Source organism: Podarcis bocagei, assembly GCF_964188305.1.
Source record: "Podarcis bocagei genome assembly, chromosome: 6".
Classification (NCBI taxonomy): Eukaryota; Metazoa; Chordata; class Lepidosauria; order Squamata; family Lacertidae; genus Podarcis; species Podarcis bocagei.
In genome coordinates, this window is record NC_138130.1 from 1,782,110 (window position 1) to 1,799,187 (window position 17,078).

The window sequence follows — 17,078 nt, forward strand, 5'->3', positions numbered from 1 at the left end:
AAGGCCTTCTGTGTTTGGTTGGAGAATGTTCATGGTAAACGTATTGGCTCTCTGTTTACCGATCGGGGCGGGGAGTTCACTTCTCAGCAGTTTGAAGCTTTCCTGACTGAGAAGGGAATCCAGCATGACATGTCAACGCCCAGATCGCCATGGATGAATGGGCTTGCGGAGCGAGCAAATCAGACATTGCTGCAAGGAATGAAAACCTTGTTGCATGATGCCAATCTCCCTGATAAGTTTTGGGGGGAGGCTTTGGGGGATTTTGTTTACTCCTTTAACCGCAGATTGTCATCACCCATTGGCTGTACCCCCTATGAGAAGATGTTTGGCAAGAAACCCAACATCAAACACATGAAAATCTTTGGTTCTGACATGTGGGTACACTCCCCACAAACCAACAAGCTTGGGAAGCGTTGGGCACATGGTTTGTTCATGGGGTACGAAAAAGGTGCATACATGGTATGGATGACTAACTCTAAGTCCATTAAGTTCACAAGGAGTGTTGAGTACAATCCTAAGTGGGGGGGAAATGTGGGAATTTTCCAGAGTTACCCAGAGGAGGATGAAGGTGATGTCAAGCAAGCAGCTAAAGCTGAGGAAGCTGCTGAGGATGAGGATGATGATGATGATGAGGATGATGATGATCAGAGTTTGGATTCCAGTTCAGTGGGCGGTGCTGCTGCTGGTGTCAGTGACAGTGATGACACAGCAGAATACAAGAGCGCAAAGGCCTCAGTCAGACCATCTGGTGCGTCTGACAATGAACTGGAAGAACCACTGTTCACCATTGGTCATTTTTCTCCTAAGAAAGAGGAGATGAGTCGAGAAGACTTGCGTCTATTACGCAGATCTGAGAGAGCAACGAAGGGCAGACCTCCAAAGAGGTATGCTGATGAGTTTGCTAAGACAGCAACTGCTGTTCTTAGTAGCTCAGAGAAGGTGTGGGAACCTTCAAGCTTCAAAGAGGTTCAGGAGTTAACCTCTAAAGATGCTGAGCCTTGGCTTAATGCCATGAAGGCTGAAGTTGATTCCTTAAACAGGAACCAAACTTGGGAACTGGTACCGGTAGTCCCAGGAATGAGACTGGTTGGCAGCAAATGGGTCTTCAAGGCCAAGACAGACCAGAATGGCAAGGTAGTCAGACACAAAGCCAGATTGGTTGCCAGAGGTTTTTCACAGGTACCAGGACAGGATTACCACGAGACCTACTCACCCACAGTCAAATATGAGAGCATTCGGCTGATGCTCAAGGTCGCTGCGGAGGAGAAACTGCATGTTACCCACCATGACATTAATACAGCTTTTTTGTACGGGATTTTGAATGAAGAGCTGTTCATGCTTCCACCTGATGGGATGGAGATACAGAAGGGAATGGTCTGTAAACTGCGGAAATCCTTATATGGTCTCAAGCAGAGTGCCAGGTGTTGGAACACAAAACTCACTGAGACATTGCTTTCTCTAGGTTTTCACCAGGGCAAAGCTGATCCATGTGTGTTTGTCAAGGAGGAGGGGCAAAACAAACTGTATTGTTTATGTTTTGTTGATGATCTTCTGATGTTTTGGAAGAATCAGGCTTTCTACCAAAGCACCCTAGCTCAGCTAAAGGAGCACTTTGACATGAAGGATCTTGGTGAGGTATCCAACTATCTTTCTCTGCAGGTGGAGAGAGACCAAGCAGGTAATTTTCTGGTACACCAGACACAGAAAATTGCTGATGTGTTAACCAGGTTGAATTTGGTTGATGCAAACCCAGCAGACACACCGATGGTGACAGGTTACCAGGTAGACAGTGCTGCTGAAGCGTTTTCTGACACAACGCTATACAGATGCATTCTAGGCAAGCTGAATTTCATTGCCAGATGTTCAAGACCTGACATAGCTGTAAGCTGTAATCTGCTTAGCAGACATGCCAACAATCCTACAGTTCAGGATTGGAAAGCTCTGAAGCGCATAGCCCGCTATTTGAAAGGGACTATGCACTACAGGCTGAGGTTCACCAGTCAGAAGACTGGAGGTCTAGAAATCATTGCTGATGCAAGTTTTGGAAGTGACACCACGGATGGTACAAGCACTTCTGGAGTATGCTACATGTACAACCACTGCCTGTTTGACTGGTTGTGCAAGAAGCAGACAACAGTGAGCCTAAGTTCCTGTGAAGCAGAACTCAATGCTCTGTCATTTTCACTCATGGATTGTGAATGGTTGATGCAACTGTTTAAGGACATCAGGGTGTCTGTGAAATGTCCTGTACAAGTGTATCAAGACAATAGATCTTGTTTGGCTTTGCTGAACTCAGAGAGTTGCAAGCAAAGAACCAAGTACTTGCAGATTAAGCTACATCGTGCAAGGGAGTGTATTCAGAAAGGACTCATTCAGGTGTCCTACATGCCAGGAAATGAAATTCCTGCTGATCTGTTGTCTAAGGTTGTTAACAGAGAACAACTTAAGGTTTATGTACAAAGGTTGCAATTGGGTTGAACCACAGGTACTACAGGTTACACGGAAAGGGGGAGGATGTTAGGATATTTCTGTTCCACCTTAAGAGGGAGCAGGCTTTGTGAGTCACAGAGTCTGCACATGTCCTGTTCACAGGATGTTTATGTTTGCTATTCCTTTCGATTTTGCAGTCGGTCGAAGACACTGACTCAGAACAGTCATGTTTTCCTTTGTTCTGTTCAACGCTAAATAAAGTCTGTAAATAATGCTCTTCTGCGGTGCAGCTTTTCTGGCTGTGTTTTCTGCTGATAAAGAGTGTGCACGAGCCTGGAATGTTGCAGTCTATTTCTGAGGTTTCGTGTCGCTGATTGCTGGATCTGCGTGACTACGGGAGATCGATGGACGTCCGGCAGCCGGCTTGGGGCCATGATGGACTATATCTCCCTGGCAGTATTCCCAACACAGAAATCAGCCCCTGTCACAGCTTCCAAGCCAGCATCAGCAGTGTACAGGGTTCAGCAGCTGGCAGCAGCAAAAAAAAGAAGTCTAACAGGGTGCAGTTGACTCAATTTTAGCACATTTGGATGCCATGGAGGCAGGTACCAGCTCAGCTTCGCAAGAAATGCCAGCTGTGGATGTCAATTTGTTGTTTAGTCGTTTAGTCGTGTCCGACTCTTCGTGACCCCATGGACCAGAGCACGCCAGGCACTCCTGTCTTCCACTGCCTCCCGCAGTTTGGTCAGACTCATGTTTGTAGCTTGTAGAACACTGTCCAACCATCTCGTCCTCCGTCGTCCCCTTCTCCTTGTGCCCTCCATCTTTCCCAACATCAGGGTCTTTTCCAGGGAGTCTTCTCTTCTCATGAGGTGGCCAAAGTCTTGGAGCCTCAACTTCACGATCTGTCCTTCCAGTGAGCACTCAGGGCTGATTTCCTTAAGAATGGATAGGTTTGATCTTCTTGCAGTCCATGGGACGCTCAAGACTCCTCCAGCACCATAATTCAAAAGCATCAATTCTTCGGCAATCAGCCTTCTTTATGGTCCAGCTCTCACTTCCATACATCACTACTGGGAAAACCATGGCTTTAACTATACGGACCTTTGTTGGCAAGGTAATGTCTCTGCTTTTTAAGATGCTGTCTAGGTTTGCCATCGCCTTTCTCCCAAGGAGCAGGCGTCTTTTAATTTCGTGACTGCTGACACCATCTGCAGTGATCATGGAGCCCAAGAAAGTAAAATCTCCCACTGCCTCCATTTCTTCCCCTTCTATTTGCCAGGAGGTGATGGGACCAGTGGCCATGATCTTCGTTTTTTTGATGTTGAGATTCAGACCATATTTTGCGCTCTCCTCTTTCACCCTCATTAAAAGGTTCTTTAATTCCTCCTCACTTTCTGCCATCAAGGTTGTGTCATCTGCATATCTGAGTTTGTTGATATTTCTTCCAGCAATCTTAATTCCGGTTTGGGATTCATCCAGCCCAGCCTTTCGCATGATGAATTCTGCATATAAGTTAAATAAGCAGGGAGACAATATACAGCCTTGTCATACTCCTTTCCCAATTTTGAACCAATCCGTTGTTCCATATCCAGTTCTAACTGGAGCTTCTTGTCCCACATAGATATTTCTCAGGAGACAGATGAGGTGATCAGGCACTCCCATTTCTTTAAGAACTTGCCAAAGTTTGCTGTGGTCGACACAGTCAAAGGCTTTTGCATAGTCAATGAAGCAGAAGTAGATGTCTTTCTGGAACTCTCTAGCTTTCTCCATAATCCAGCGCATGTTTGCAATTTGGTCTCTGGTTCCTCTGCCCCTTTGAAATACAGCTTGCACTTCTGGGAGTTCTCGGTCCACATACTGGATGTCAATAGGGAAGTTTGTCTCCCAGTTCAGAGCTGGTGAGGTAAAGTCACCTGCCATGAAGGCATTGTGGTTGGTGGGGTTGAACTGTATAGGTCAGGGGGAGTCCATGTGAAAGATGTCACATCTTCCTACTGACCTGCAGAGGAGGTGCAAGAGCACCTCTTGGGGTGGGCAAAGAGATTTGTCCCCTTTCAGTGGCAGTTCAGGTGTGGGAAAATAAATAGTTTGGTTTAGCCTGGTAACATACTTTAGGCACCTTTCAGGTGATGAGTCGACCCCAAGGCTCACTTCTCAAACTCTGTGGTTCAGAGGGTGAGATAGGGGCTTCCTTTGAGGCCAAATTCCCTCATCCACCTGGGGTTCTGCGGTCCGGGGTTGGGGTGGTAAGGCCTCCCTTCTCACCTTAAAGATGTGGCCCATGAATCGGGGCAGGTTGCTCAGTGGCTATTGTTATATAGTTAAGTTAGTTCCTGTAACTTAGTCACTCACCTCTGCTGAATTTAATTTAAGGCCAAAATAAAAGTGGCCCAGTTCAACCGCAGCTTTATTTGCCTGTTGGGATGCAAAGGATTCACTGTAAAGTTTTGTGTATTGCTCTGTGATTTGTCCCAAGCTACCCTCAACTGTCTTGTATGGGTGAACATGTGAATAGTACGTAGAGGCAAGATTTATTAATGGCACATTTTAGCTAATGGCTGAATGCTGAGGTTGCCCCAATGTCCTCACAATCAGGGCTGAACTCACTTTGATGTAATATCTGCTGAACTTTGGGTTCACTTCTTTCTTCTGCCTTGAGGTAGAAAAGATATATTCAGAGACAATAGTTTTTGTGTATATATATATTTGTATGTATGTATGTATGTACCATATGTATGTATGTATGTGTGTGTGTGTGTGTGTGTGTGTGTGTGTACAGTGGTGCCTCTGGTTACATACGCTTCAGGTTACAGACTCCATTAACCCAGAAATATTACTTCGGGTTAAGAACTTTGCTTCAGGATGAGAACAGAAATTGTGCTCTGGCAGCGCGGCGGCAGCAGGAGGCCCCATTAGCTAAAGTGGTGCTTCAGGTTAAGAACAGTTTCAGGTTAAGAACGGACTTCCGGAACGAATTAAGTACTTAACCCGAGGTACCACTGTATATGGATCTTGCGTTCCATGATATCATTGTACCATATGCAGCAAGGCACAGTTCAGACAGACTAATAATATGTTCTCAGAATTAGAAAAAAACAACAACAATTAATAGATGCAATTGTGTGTGCATTTTTGGTATGCCTATATAATTATTATCAGGAGAAGAGTATTCTCTATTTACAGTGTTTCTCACACCTTGAACTTCGGGTCTCCTGTGAAACTTAATCAGTGTGCAGTGGTTCACAACAGATAAATCAAGAAAAAAAGAGGTTGACAACATGGAAAGCAAGTAAAATCAATTTAAAATATCTGAAAGAATAATTACAGCTTTATTGCAGTGACTGCAGCAGCCAAATCAGGAAAAAAATCAAAATAGCAATAGTCAGGGAATGCCAGGATAGACAGGTAGGTTCTCAGCCATCTATAGAACCACAATACCTAATCTCCACTGACAGATCATTCCACATAGTGGGAGCCACAGTGGAGAAGGCCATCTACACCGTGGAGGACACCATCTACAGACTGCACTAACCTTGGCAGACAATATGAGGATAGGCAGTCGTAGAGAACCTGGTCCCAAACTATTTAGGACTTTGTAGATCCAAACCAACACCTTAACCTTTGCTTGGTAGCTATTGTGCAGCCACTGCAGAACCTTCATCACCAGGTCTGCATGTGTACAGCCTTCTGAGTCACACAAGGCTTCTATCATTGCATGGGTCCTAGTAACTAGGCTCTGCCTGTCCAAGAAAGGTTGTAGCAGGCAACCCCACTGAAGCTGGCACAACTTAATGCACAGTTCACATGGGCCTCCAACAACAAAGAGCCAGGACTGCTCTCAGACAAGGCACCTGGCTTTCAGGTGCAGTCAGCTGGTGAACTGCCCAATTCCCAGGCACAGGAACTCTCCACCCACAGTGCTTCTGACTTATCAGGATTCACTTACATGATTGCAGGCTAAATTGTCATTATCCAGATACACCATATCTGGTATAACACCGTAAGCCCTTCCAGCTGACGTAGCATTTGACCAAGAAAACAATGCAGCTTGTTCCAGCTCTATTCCAGGTGGTCCAATGCATGGCCTTTGCAAGCCCTCAGCAGCATTTGATGCCCCCTCAGGTCTCACACTGCCATCCCAAAAGCCAGAGAAGGAGGCACTGGGCTTTGGGAAGGCAGTGTGAGAGCTCTGACAAAGGTCCTAGAGTCCTCCCAAATCTTTCCCAGTTGCCTAGTTAGCACTTTCCCAGCTTTGGGAAGGAGACAGGAGGACTCTCAGACCCTGCCAGAGCCTCACAATGCAGGCACCTCAGCTAAAGCATCCACGACAGATGGCCATCCAACCTCTGCTTGTCTTTTCCATTACTAGAGTTGAAGCAACACCCCACAAGTCATACTGGGAACCCTCACAAAGCCTCTATTTCTGTGTTTTTCTAGGTCCACAGGCTTTGCAAGAAGTCATGTTGTCCCACATACGTTTCCAAGTACAATTCAAAGTGTTGGTGTTGATCTTTAAAGCCCTAAATGGCCTCGGTCCAGTATACCTGAAGGAGCATCTCCACCCCCATTGTTCTGCCCGGACACTGAGGTCCAGCACCGAGGGCCTTCTGGCAGTTCCCTCCCTGTGAGAAGCAAAGCTACAGGGAACCAGGCAGAGGGCCTTCTCGGGAGTGGCACCCACCCTGTGGAAAGCCCTCCCGTCAGATGTCGAGGAAATAAACAACCAGCTGACTTTTAGAAGACATCTGAAGGCAGCCTTGTTTATGGAAGTTTTAAATGTTTGAAGTTTTATTGTGCTTTTAATTCTGTTGGGAACCGCCCAGAGTGGCTGGGGAAACCCAGCCAGATGGGTGGGGTATCAATAATTATTATTATTATTACTGTAAAGTGTTGAAGTTTTTTCCCCTTTGTTTTTTATTAAAGAACAGCAGCAAAGGTGGTGTTTTGGTTTTTTTAGCACCATTTAAATACATTCCTACTACCAATGATTCTTGCCTCTGAAGGCCACCTGCCTAATGAAGTAACCTTTCCTGATATCTGTTGGGATGCTGCACCCCAGAAAAGTCATCTGACAGGTCTATATTTATAGATGGTTTTGTTCTTTAAAAAGAAGAAATGAGAATTTTATGTATTTTTAAAGGTTTCTGTAAGTGTTGTACAGTATATAAAAGTGTGATATGTGTATATTGATATTTTGGGTTTTATTTTAATGGAATTACATCAATATTTAATAAGAGATAGAAAACAACACAAATGAATGCATTTATTGGTGGCAAATGTCTTGGAAATGCCTGCATGAAACTGAATACACAGGGGACATAAGAATTCATGGTGCTCACGTGAATGGCATTGCCGTTGCCCTAGTTATTCTTTGCTGCTTTGTTTTACCAAGTGTGTGAGAGAAAATTTGGGGAAATGTGTAACGGAGGGAAGAAGCAGGACAAGGGGAGGAGGCAATGGTAGTTTTGCCAATAATTTTTACTTTGGTGCCTTCTGTTGCTGAACAGAAGCCGTATGTACAGAACTGCTCACTTTCTCTACCTCTAGAACAGAAAGATTTGCAATGAAAATGAATACTAAAATGGTGCATTGCATTACTCCGTTAGGCTGTCTGATTTTTATAGATTTCAAGATAAGAGCTGGATTTTCCTTGATTTGTCCTCATCTGTAAGCCAAAACAATTAAGAAAAATCTGAGAGAAATTTTGAAATGAAAGACACACTTTTAAAATGTATTAAGATATTGCAAATGCCATCTATGTTATGTGTTTATAAAGTCATTCAAAAGCTTCATGCAGGCCCAATTTAGATGTGTGGCCTTTAGCGTGTTGAGGTCCCCAATACACCCCAAAGGAAAACACAATTAACACTTAATTTTGTTTAAATTTTTTGGCATAATTTTGGCCACAACTTTATTCAAATTACAGCAATGTGAGTGGTTGCTTAGGCATTGGTAGCACTAAATGCCCCCGCCCGGGGACAGCTCTGACATTCGCGCCCCCCGCGAAGTCTGGAAGGGTAAGTCACCTGGGGAGAGAGATGGGACTGGGAACCATGCCTCACCTCTCCCCAGCATGCTCCCAGGGGCTTGCGTGGCCATAGCCCCTTGCCAGGGGGTTTCGGACAAAACCCTGGGTTCCTTTAACGGTAAAACCCTGCAGCAGCATTTTGGGGAGCAGGCACAGCCTAATCCATACCCCTCCAGCAACCAATTCCAGACCAATGCCTAACCGCCAACTGAGCACTGAAGCTCACCACCAAACCACTCACAAATGCAACCCTTCCTTCAAACCCAAAGCAACTGCAGCCAACCAGGTGTCGTCCCCTACAGGGGAAAGATGTACCCCATCTGCCCTAAAGAGGGCAACAGACTTGAAGGAAATAGCAGGGTGCTTGATCACAGAACCGCCTAAAGCGAAGACCTTCTTTACCGCCACCTTGTTAACGCGCTTCCTGGCCTGCTCGGTGGCAGCCGGACTGCGACTGCTACGCCAGAAGCGGCGTTATAGCAATTGCGACCAAATTATTTTTGCATCTGGCAACATAGCCTGCAATCATGTAAGTGAATCCTGATAACTCTATGATTCTATGATTCTATAGCAGCCAGTTTCTCCAGGTCCTTCCGTACTGCATTACGCAAGGCACAGCAATCAGTGGCAGGCAAATCATTCTCCCCCAGCTGGAGCACAATAGCAGAAGGGGGCCCCATAAGACTCAACTGCTTTTCATAGAATCATAGAGTTGGAATAGACCACAAGGGCCATCGAGTCCAACCCCCCGCCAAGCAGGAAACACCATCAGAGCACTCCTGACATATGGTTGTCAAGCCTCTGCTTAAAGACCTCCAAAGTAGGAGACTCCACCACACTCCTTGGCAGCAAATTCCACTGTCAAACAGCTCTTACTGTCAGGAAGTTCTTCCTAATGTTTAGGTGGAATCTTCTTTCTTGTAGTTTGGATCCATTGCTCCGTGTCCGCTTCTCTGGAGCAGCAGAAAACAACCTTTCTCCCCCCTCTATGTGACATCCTTTTATATATTTGAACATGGCTATCATATCACCCCTTAACCTCCTCTTCTCCAGGCTGAACATGCCCAGCTCCCTTAGCCGTTCCTCATAAGGCATCGTTTCCAGGCCTTTGACCATTTTGGTTGCCCTCCTCTGGACACGTTCCAGTTTGTCAGTGATCTTCTTGAACTGTGGGGCCCAGAACTGGACACAGTACTCCAGGTGAGGTCTGACCAGAGCAGAATACAGTGGCACTATTACTTCCCTTGATCTAGATGCTATACTCCTATTGATGCAGCCCAGAATTGCATTGGCTTTTTTAGCTGCCGCGTCACACTGTTGGCTCATGTCAAGTTTGTGGTCAACCAAGACTCCTAGATCCTTTTCACATGTACTGCTCTCAAGCCAGGTGTCACCCATCTTGTATTTGTGCCTCTCATTTTTTTTTGCCCAAGTGCAATACTTTACATTTCTCCCTTTTAAAGTTCATCTTGTTTGTTTTTGCCCAGTTCTCTAATCTGTCAAGGTCGTTTTGAAGTGTGATCCTGTCCTCTGGGGTGTTAGCCACTCCTCCCAGTTTGGTGTCATCTGCAAATTTGATCAGGATGCTCTTGAGTCCATCATCCAAGTCGTTGATAAAGATGTTGAATAAGACCGGGCCCAAGACAGAACCCTGTGGCACCCCACAGGGGTGTATCATTGGAAGCAATTCGGCCCACAGCATTCCACGTCTGGACAGCCAAGACACCTGCACATGATGGGGAGTCCAAGTGCTGCTCCGAGTCCAGACTCCCGAGCTCTGATGCCGCCCCAGTGGACAATGCTTTGGCCTACAATCCAAACCCGAACTGCTGCTATACCTAAGAAGCGAAAACAGACACATATCAGCACAAACCATTCAACGCCCCCTTCGCACATAACCTCTGTATGCATTGGAACTCCATCAACCCAAATTCTTAATTCTCTCAGCTGACAGTCCCCAGTGAGCAGCTGTGGTGGCAGTCCCTATGCGGAAAGAGTGTGGTGCATATTCAGCAGCCGGATGGCCACATGCAGCAATAACCTTTCGCATTACTCTAGTAAACTGATGCCTGGCCAAAGGAAGACCATTCTCATGAACTAGGAACGACCCCTCCCCTTGGGGTCTGAGAGACAAGTATCTGGAGGTGTCCTTCACCGGGCAAGGGCCTGGGTTCCCTGTAGCAGGTAACCTCACAGTGGCACCTTGGCCTAACTGGTCTGTCTTAGAACTCCTGATTGACAAGACCACTTCTGAGGAGGATAAGGAGACATCCTGCAACAGCAACCCTCTGGACGTTCCTCCCCGACCTTCCTCAAGCACCACCTCACAAACCCTCAAGGCACCAAAGAAAGCTATGGAAAAGGTGGTGGGGAAAAGCCTGGCCTCATACTTGTTCCAGCAAACTGCTCTCAGTTTTACCCGCATCTTAGTTAGCAAATCAAAGGAAATGGGCCTCCTTCCTTGTGATCGCGAGGGGCAGAGCCTGCCCCAGCCCTCCAAAGCCTTGCGCACCACAAACTTGGCACAAGGATCCTTATTAAAAAAGGCTTTACAGAGAAGGAAATCCCAGCAGCCTGGATCCAGAGTGTCCTGATAGCCCACCCCAATTGAAAAAGGTGCGCCAAATACTGGAGGACCTGTGAAGAAACCAGAGATGAGCTAAGCTGGATGGACAAGGACTGATGAGAGAAAGTTAAAAATTCAGTCCACGCCTTCCTGTAGGAACGTAACGTAGAAGGTGAAACGGATGCGGCTACTCCCAGCAAGACTAATTGCTGTCAAGGTTCCAGAGATGATCCGGGAAATATTTCGGACATAGCTGCGCCTCTGGAGCCAGGGACCTGAACCGCTCCATCTGAAAACGGGATAGAGCATCAGCGATTTCGTTAGAAATCCCAGGAATAAAACGGGCTGAAAACACGATATTGAAACACAGACAATGTAAAACGAAATCCCTAAGCAGAGCTGACACCCTAGGGGAGCGGGACGACAACTTTGCTAATATATTCACCACCGCCTGATTGTCAGTCCAGAAACAGACATGATGGTCCTTGAACTCCTGTACCCACAAATGGACCGCTACTGCTATAGGAAAAAACTCAAGAAAAGTTAAATCCCGTGTAACAGCCTCACCTTGCCACGCTGATGGCCAAGGCAAGGCACCCCATCGCCCCTTCCAGTAAAGTCCAAAGCCTAAAGAGCCCGCTGCATCGGACTGAACTTGAAAGTCATTATGCAGGTTCAAAGTGTCCTGCCACAATGACACCCCATTGAAACCATTTAAGAAATCCAACCACATCCACAGATCTGCCCTCACTTCACTGGAAAGGCGAACCCGATGATGTGGAGCCCGCAGGCCTGCCGTAAGCCTGGCCAATCTGGTGCAAAAGGGGCGACCTGGAGCCACTACTCTGCTTGCAAAATTAAGGTGGCCCAGAAGGGACTGAATTTGCCTCAAGGTCACCTTGGCCAGTGGTAGCATATCCTCAATGACCTTCTTCAGATTGCCCAATTTATCATCGGGCAGGCGGTAAGTACATGCTACCATATCCAATAGGATACCAAGATAAACCAATTGGGTGGAAGGGCCTTCTGTCTTTTCCTCTGCCAAAGGGACTCCTAGCTCTTTCATAATAATGTGTGACGCCCTCCAGGCCGGTTTTAAAACATAATGCCCAATCTAAAAAGGTGCTGAAGCACTCAAAAGCTGCATAGGCTATCGAGCAACCCATTGGCATAGCCTTGTCATAGTAAAATGCCCCCTCAAACTGAAAACCTAGCAACCAAAAGTCCTGGGGGTGGATAGGCAACAGCCGAAATGCCGACTCAATGTCGCATTTAGCTAAGAGTGCCCCGGGGCCAAATTTCCTGATCATCTTGATCGCATGATCAAACAATGCATATTTTACAGAGCATAGTTCCGGGGGTATAACGTCATTCACCGACGAGCCCCGAGGATGGGAAAGATTACCGTATTTTTCACCCCATAGGATGCACCGGCCCATAAGACGCACCAAGTTTTTTGGGGGGGAAAATAAAGAAAAAATAATTATTTTTCCCCCAGGCACTTGTGGGGCCGGCAGCGGGGAGAAGCGCTCTTCTCCCTGCCGCCAGCCTTCAGACCAGGTCCGGGGACAGTAGGAAGATGCGCTGCACCTCCCTGCTGTCCCCGGAGCTTGCGGGGCAGCAGCGGGGAGAAGCGCTCTTCTCCCCGCCACCCACCTTCAGACCAGGTCCGGGGACAGCGGGAAGACACGCTGCGCCTCCCAGCTGTCCCCGGAGTTGCGGGGCGGCAGCGGGGAGAAGCGCTCTTCTCCCCGCCACCCACCTTCAGACCAGGTCCGGGGACAGCAGGATGGTGGCGTTCCGCCTCCCCGCTATCCCCTGACCTTGTGGGGCTGGCGCTGGGGCTCTCCTGAAGCACACCGACCCCTCTCACTCTCCAGGCTTCAGCGAAAGCCTGCATTCGCCCCATAGGACGCACACACATTTCCCCTTCATTTTTGGAGGGGGAAAAGTGCGTCCTATAGGGCGAAAAATACTGTATGTATCAAACAAAACTCCCCTGGGGCCTTCTTAGGAGCAATCCCCAGGGGTGAAAGGTGAAACCTGTCAAACGGGGGGGGGGCATAAAAGGCCCCGCCATCCAGCGTAAAGCCACCCCCTTTTCAATTTTCTTTCGGGCCACTAGCGGCCTTTCCCTAACAGATTTCTGGTTGTCAGGATTCCGTGCCACGGGGAACGTGGCTACTGGAATTCTAAAACCATGTGTAAAACCCTCACGAAGATATGAAGCTGCCTCCTGGTTGGGGTAAAGAAGGAGCCAAACCGAAAGCTCTGCGAGCCGGACTGTCATATAAGCCAGGGCTAACTCTCCCTCATTTGGAGTGTCCTGGAGTTGCCAGGGGGGCAGGTCTACTGACTTGTTGACCGCCCCCCTTTCCCCCCAAAGGGCCGCCTCCCTGAAAAGGAAGTGGAAATGGGATGATTTCCTCCACACTTGTCGCAAATATGCGGGTTTTTGCAAGGTTGGCGCTGGCAGCAGCCCTTATTAAATTCCCAGCAAACCAGGCGTCTTTTAAAGGCACCCATTTTTGGTTTCTGTGGCTCAATGGGCTTTTTCTCGAAATGCAAAGCTACATACGTCATCCAAACATTCAAATCCCTACGATCCCAACGGGCAGTGGGGATTTTGGCCGCCCTACGCCTAAAGTTTTCATCGTAAGAAATTGCGGCACTTTCGCCAGCCATTGTAAAGGCCGCCCTAACAATGGACTGATAAATTATGAGATGACTGGCTCTCTTGGGATAACAGAGGACTAAAAATCAAAAAAAAACCTTGAAAACAATCATGCCAACGCTCAAATGTCTTCTCTACTTTGCTAGTTCCAGTCTGCTTTTTTGCGCCCGGAGCCACCTTCTCTTGCCCAGGAGAGGGCAGTGGTGGAGGAGCCAGCTTAAAAATGTCGACATAGCGACCATTAAGAATTCGGGTGCGCAACTTTGAAGAAAGATGACTCCCCGGGATGATGTCCTTTGCCGAATTGGTGGCGACTTTAACGTCAGGCACCAAAGCACCATCCAGACACTCCTGCGTAGCACCATACCTAAGTCGATGTGAATTGGCTCTGCAATCCCAAGCCCAGCGAAGAAGGCCAGTCGATTCACTGTAAGCCCAGTAGAGGCCCATACCTACCTCCCCCTCTTCGTCAGAGCTTTGGGAGGACGTACCTGTGGAGGAAGAGGATGTATCACGCCTGCTCCTCTTGGCCTTCTTCCTGGAATGCTTCTTGCGACATTTACCACCGGAAGACGTCCTTGGAGGCACAGGTAGGTTGTCCTCAGTGGAAGACGCCGAAGCCGGACCCTGGCGGGAGGTACCTGGGAGAGACTGAAGAGAAACCACTGGTGAAGGAGCTGCAGCAATGGAAGGGCCTGCTAAAGACCGTGCAGTATCCCTACCCGCCGAAGAGGCACCAGCACGCCCCTGCCGCCTGCGAAGCCTTTGGGTCGATGCACCCCTTTGACGCGTACGACCACGAGAGGCAATAGGGGTTGAGACCCTGACCAATTGGGGATCAGAGAATAAAACCCCTGAAACCTGAAAATCCTCTGAGTCATCACTAGAGGATGAAGAGACTGGACCCGGCTGGGCAGTCAGTGTAGAAGGCCCGGCCTGTGCGCTGGGCTGAGGGGCACAGCACTGAATGAGGCCATCCATCTCAGATGCGAAGTGGGGAAATGCCTCTGGATTTCCCGACAAACTTGCCACTAGAGACTCGATACGGCCCCCTGCCTGACTAGGTGCAGGAGAGCGCAGTGATTGTGAAGGGCCACGAATTCTCCTTTTTCCCAAAGTATGCGATGCCTGCTGGGGCCAGGCCTTCTTCGGAGCCATGGAAACTGCAAGTATACAAGCAGAGAAAGTTAACACCTGAAGATAAAAGCCCAAGTGCTAAAGACGAGTTTAGAAAGAAAATAAAATAAAAATTGACAATAACATTACACCAAAACAAAACAAAACAAAATATAAAATAAATAGATAAATAAAATTAAAATTTAAAATATCAAATAAAAAATGAAAATTACAATAGATAAAGAAACTAGGATAAGTAAATAAATAAACTAAAATACGCTTAAAATAAAATACAGCTAAGAAATATTAGCCGACATCCTCAGCCTAAAATGTGAATGCCCAATGGATGGCCCAATGGATGGCTCAAGCCAACAAGCAAAGATTGGCTGCAATAACAAGAAAAACCAGAAGGGGCGCCAGGCTCAAAATTGAGCCTGGTGCCCCTTCTGGTTTTTCTTGTTATTGCAGCCAATCTTTGCTTGTTGTTATATATATATATATAGTGATAACACTATTGGCCAGCAGAACCAGAGCCCACAGCTGAAGCAGAGCCCTACAGATTGGGCTGATATACCAATCACGGCCACTAGAGGCCCCTCCAGTGCAGTCCGACTCAGAAGACCTGGAAAAAGGCTGCGCTGCTCCCGCCAAGGCCCTGCAATCGGGCTGGGGCAAGGAAGGGGATATGGGGGCCGCGGGGCCTCCAAGCTAGTGGGGAAGCCGCTCTGCCTCTGCGCCACCAATAGCAGCGTGAAAAACGGCAAATTCACTTTTATTTTATTTTTGTTTATCTTATTTTACTTTTTAAACCGGACGGGGGGGGGGGGCGTGAGGAGCTGAAAAGTGGGCCCCCCAACCACCCCCAGACCAGGGACAAAACTCTGCAGAACCACCAGGAAAAGATAAGTCCCCAATAAAATTAAAGGCTTAATAAAATTAAAGGCTCAATATAATTAAAGCTCAATAAAAGTAAAGGAATTAAGTCGGGACGGGGGTGAAGGGAGGTAACAAAATTAAGAAAGGGATTGGGTGAGGGAAATTGGGGTTAATAGGAGACAACAATTAAGGAGAGAGGGAAAAGGGGGGAAACAAGGAATTATCTAAATAAAAAGGAATAGCAAGCTCTGTAAACTGAGCTAAGCAATACAACCATCTCCTTTCACTGATGTGTGTTCTGATCCGAAGCACGCAGCGAAAGAGGACGTCTGTTGCTGCGCGCCTTGTATTTAACAAATAGGGCTGTCAATCACTAAATGGCAACATCTAAATTTCCCCAGTAACAGCCCGCCCCTGCCTACGAGTTGGCCAAACCATCTGCCCAGAAACAGCAAGGTGTCTTGGCATCCCCAACCGCAACACATGCTCTCCGTGATGGAGAACACGCCTTCTACAACAAAATACACAAGCAACTGGGTGTGTTTTTCTGAGCGCTGTAGATAATTAATCTCATTTTCCCTGTACTTCAGTTTGTGTTCTGTTAGTTTTCTTATTCAAACTTTTGACTCACGAATCTAATTTGAAGCCTCTTTAACTGACCTATGTGGTAATGTGTTTCATCTGCATGTGAAGTTGAGCAGTGAGCAATAAGGCCAGCATACTCATTTGCTCCTTGGGGGATGCAGTTTTTGGTGTACAAACATCACCTGTGCTCAACACTTCTGCACTACAGAAAGTGCCCAACCCCCTCCCCCCCAAAAAAAACACTCCAGAAGAGATGGATGTCTTAAAAGGCAGACAGGAGAGTGACGTGTGAGGGAGGCGGCAGTGATAAACAGGGCCTGTTAGACTAGCCCTGGTCTAGATGGTGCCACAGAGGGAAACCTGAGCATGGACTGCACCATTGCAGTAGGCAGGGCAAAACTGAGAGGGTTGTACCTCTGGTCTCTCACAAACAGGAGGACAGCGGCTTTCTTTGGAACAACAGTTAAGGATGCCATGGGATGGTCAGGAAGGAAGGGAACCCAGTAAGGCTGCCCAATGATTCGTGAAAGGATAGAAAGGGCTTCACCAAAACCCCACAAAACAACTGGCAAAGCTGATCCATGAGAATTTCCCTCCTTTTTGATTATTTTAAATGTCATTTATTTTCTCATTAACTGATAGAGAATTGTGAACCGCCCTGAGACCTGCAGGTATAGGGCAGTATACAAATGAAATAAGTAATAATAATAATTTGGGGGGGGGCGGGTTAGAAAATTTTGGAACAGCATCAGTACAGGATTAAACTGAGTGTTTATGATGTGTATGATGCAAGCAGTAGT

General features: G+C 47.3%; 1 long non-coding RNA gene across 1 annotated transcript; it reads right to left on the minus strand.

The window, feature by feature from the left end:
• Positions 1-9,668: 9,668 nt before the first annotated feature.
• LOC308589445 lies at positions 9,669-16,022 on the minus strand. Its single transcript, XR_014009251.1, has 3 exons — positions 15,968-16,022; positions 14,193-14,864; positions 9,669-11,316 (listed from the first exon to the last, which is right to left on the minus strand). It is a non-coding gene; the product is annotated as an uncharacterized lncRNA (long non-coding RNA).
• Between the last annotated feature and the right edge of the window lie 1,056 nt (positions 16,023-17,078).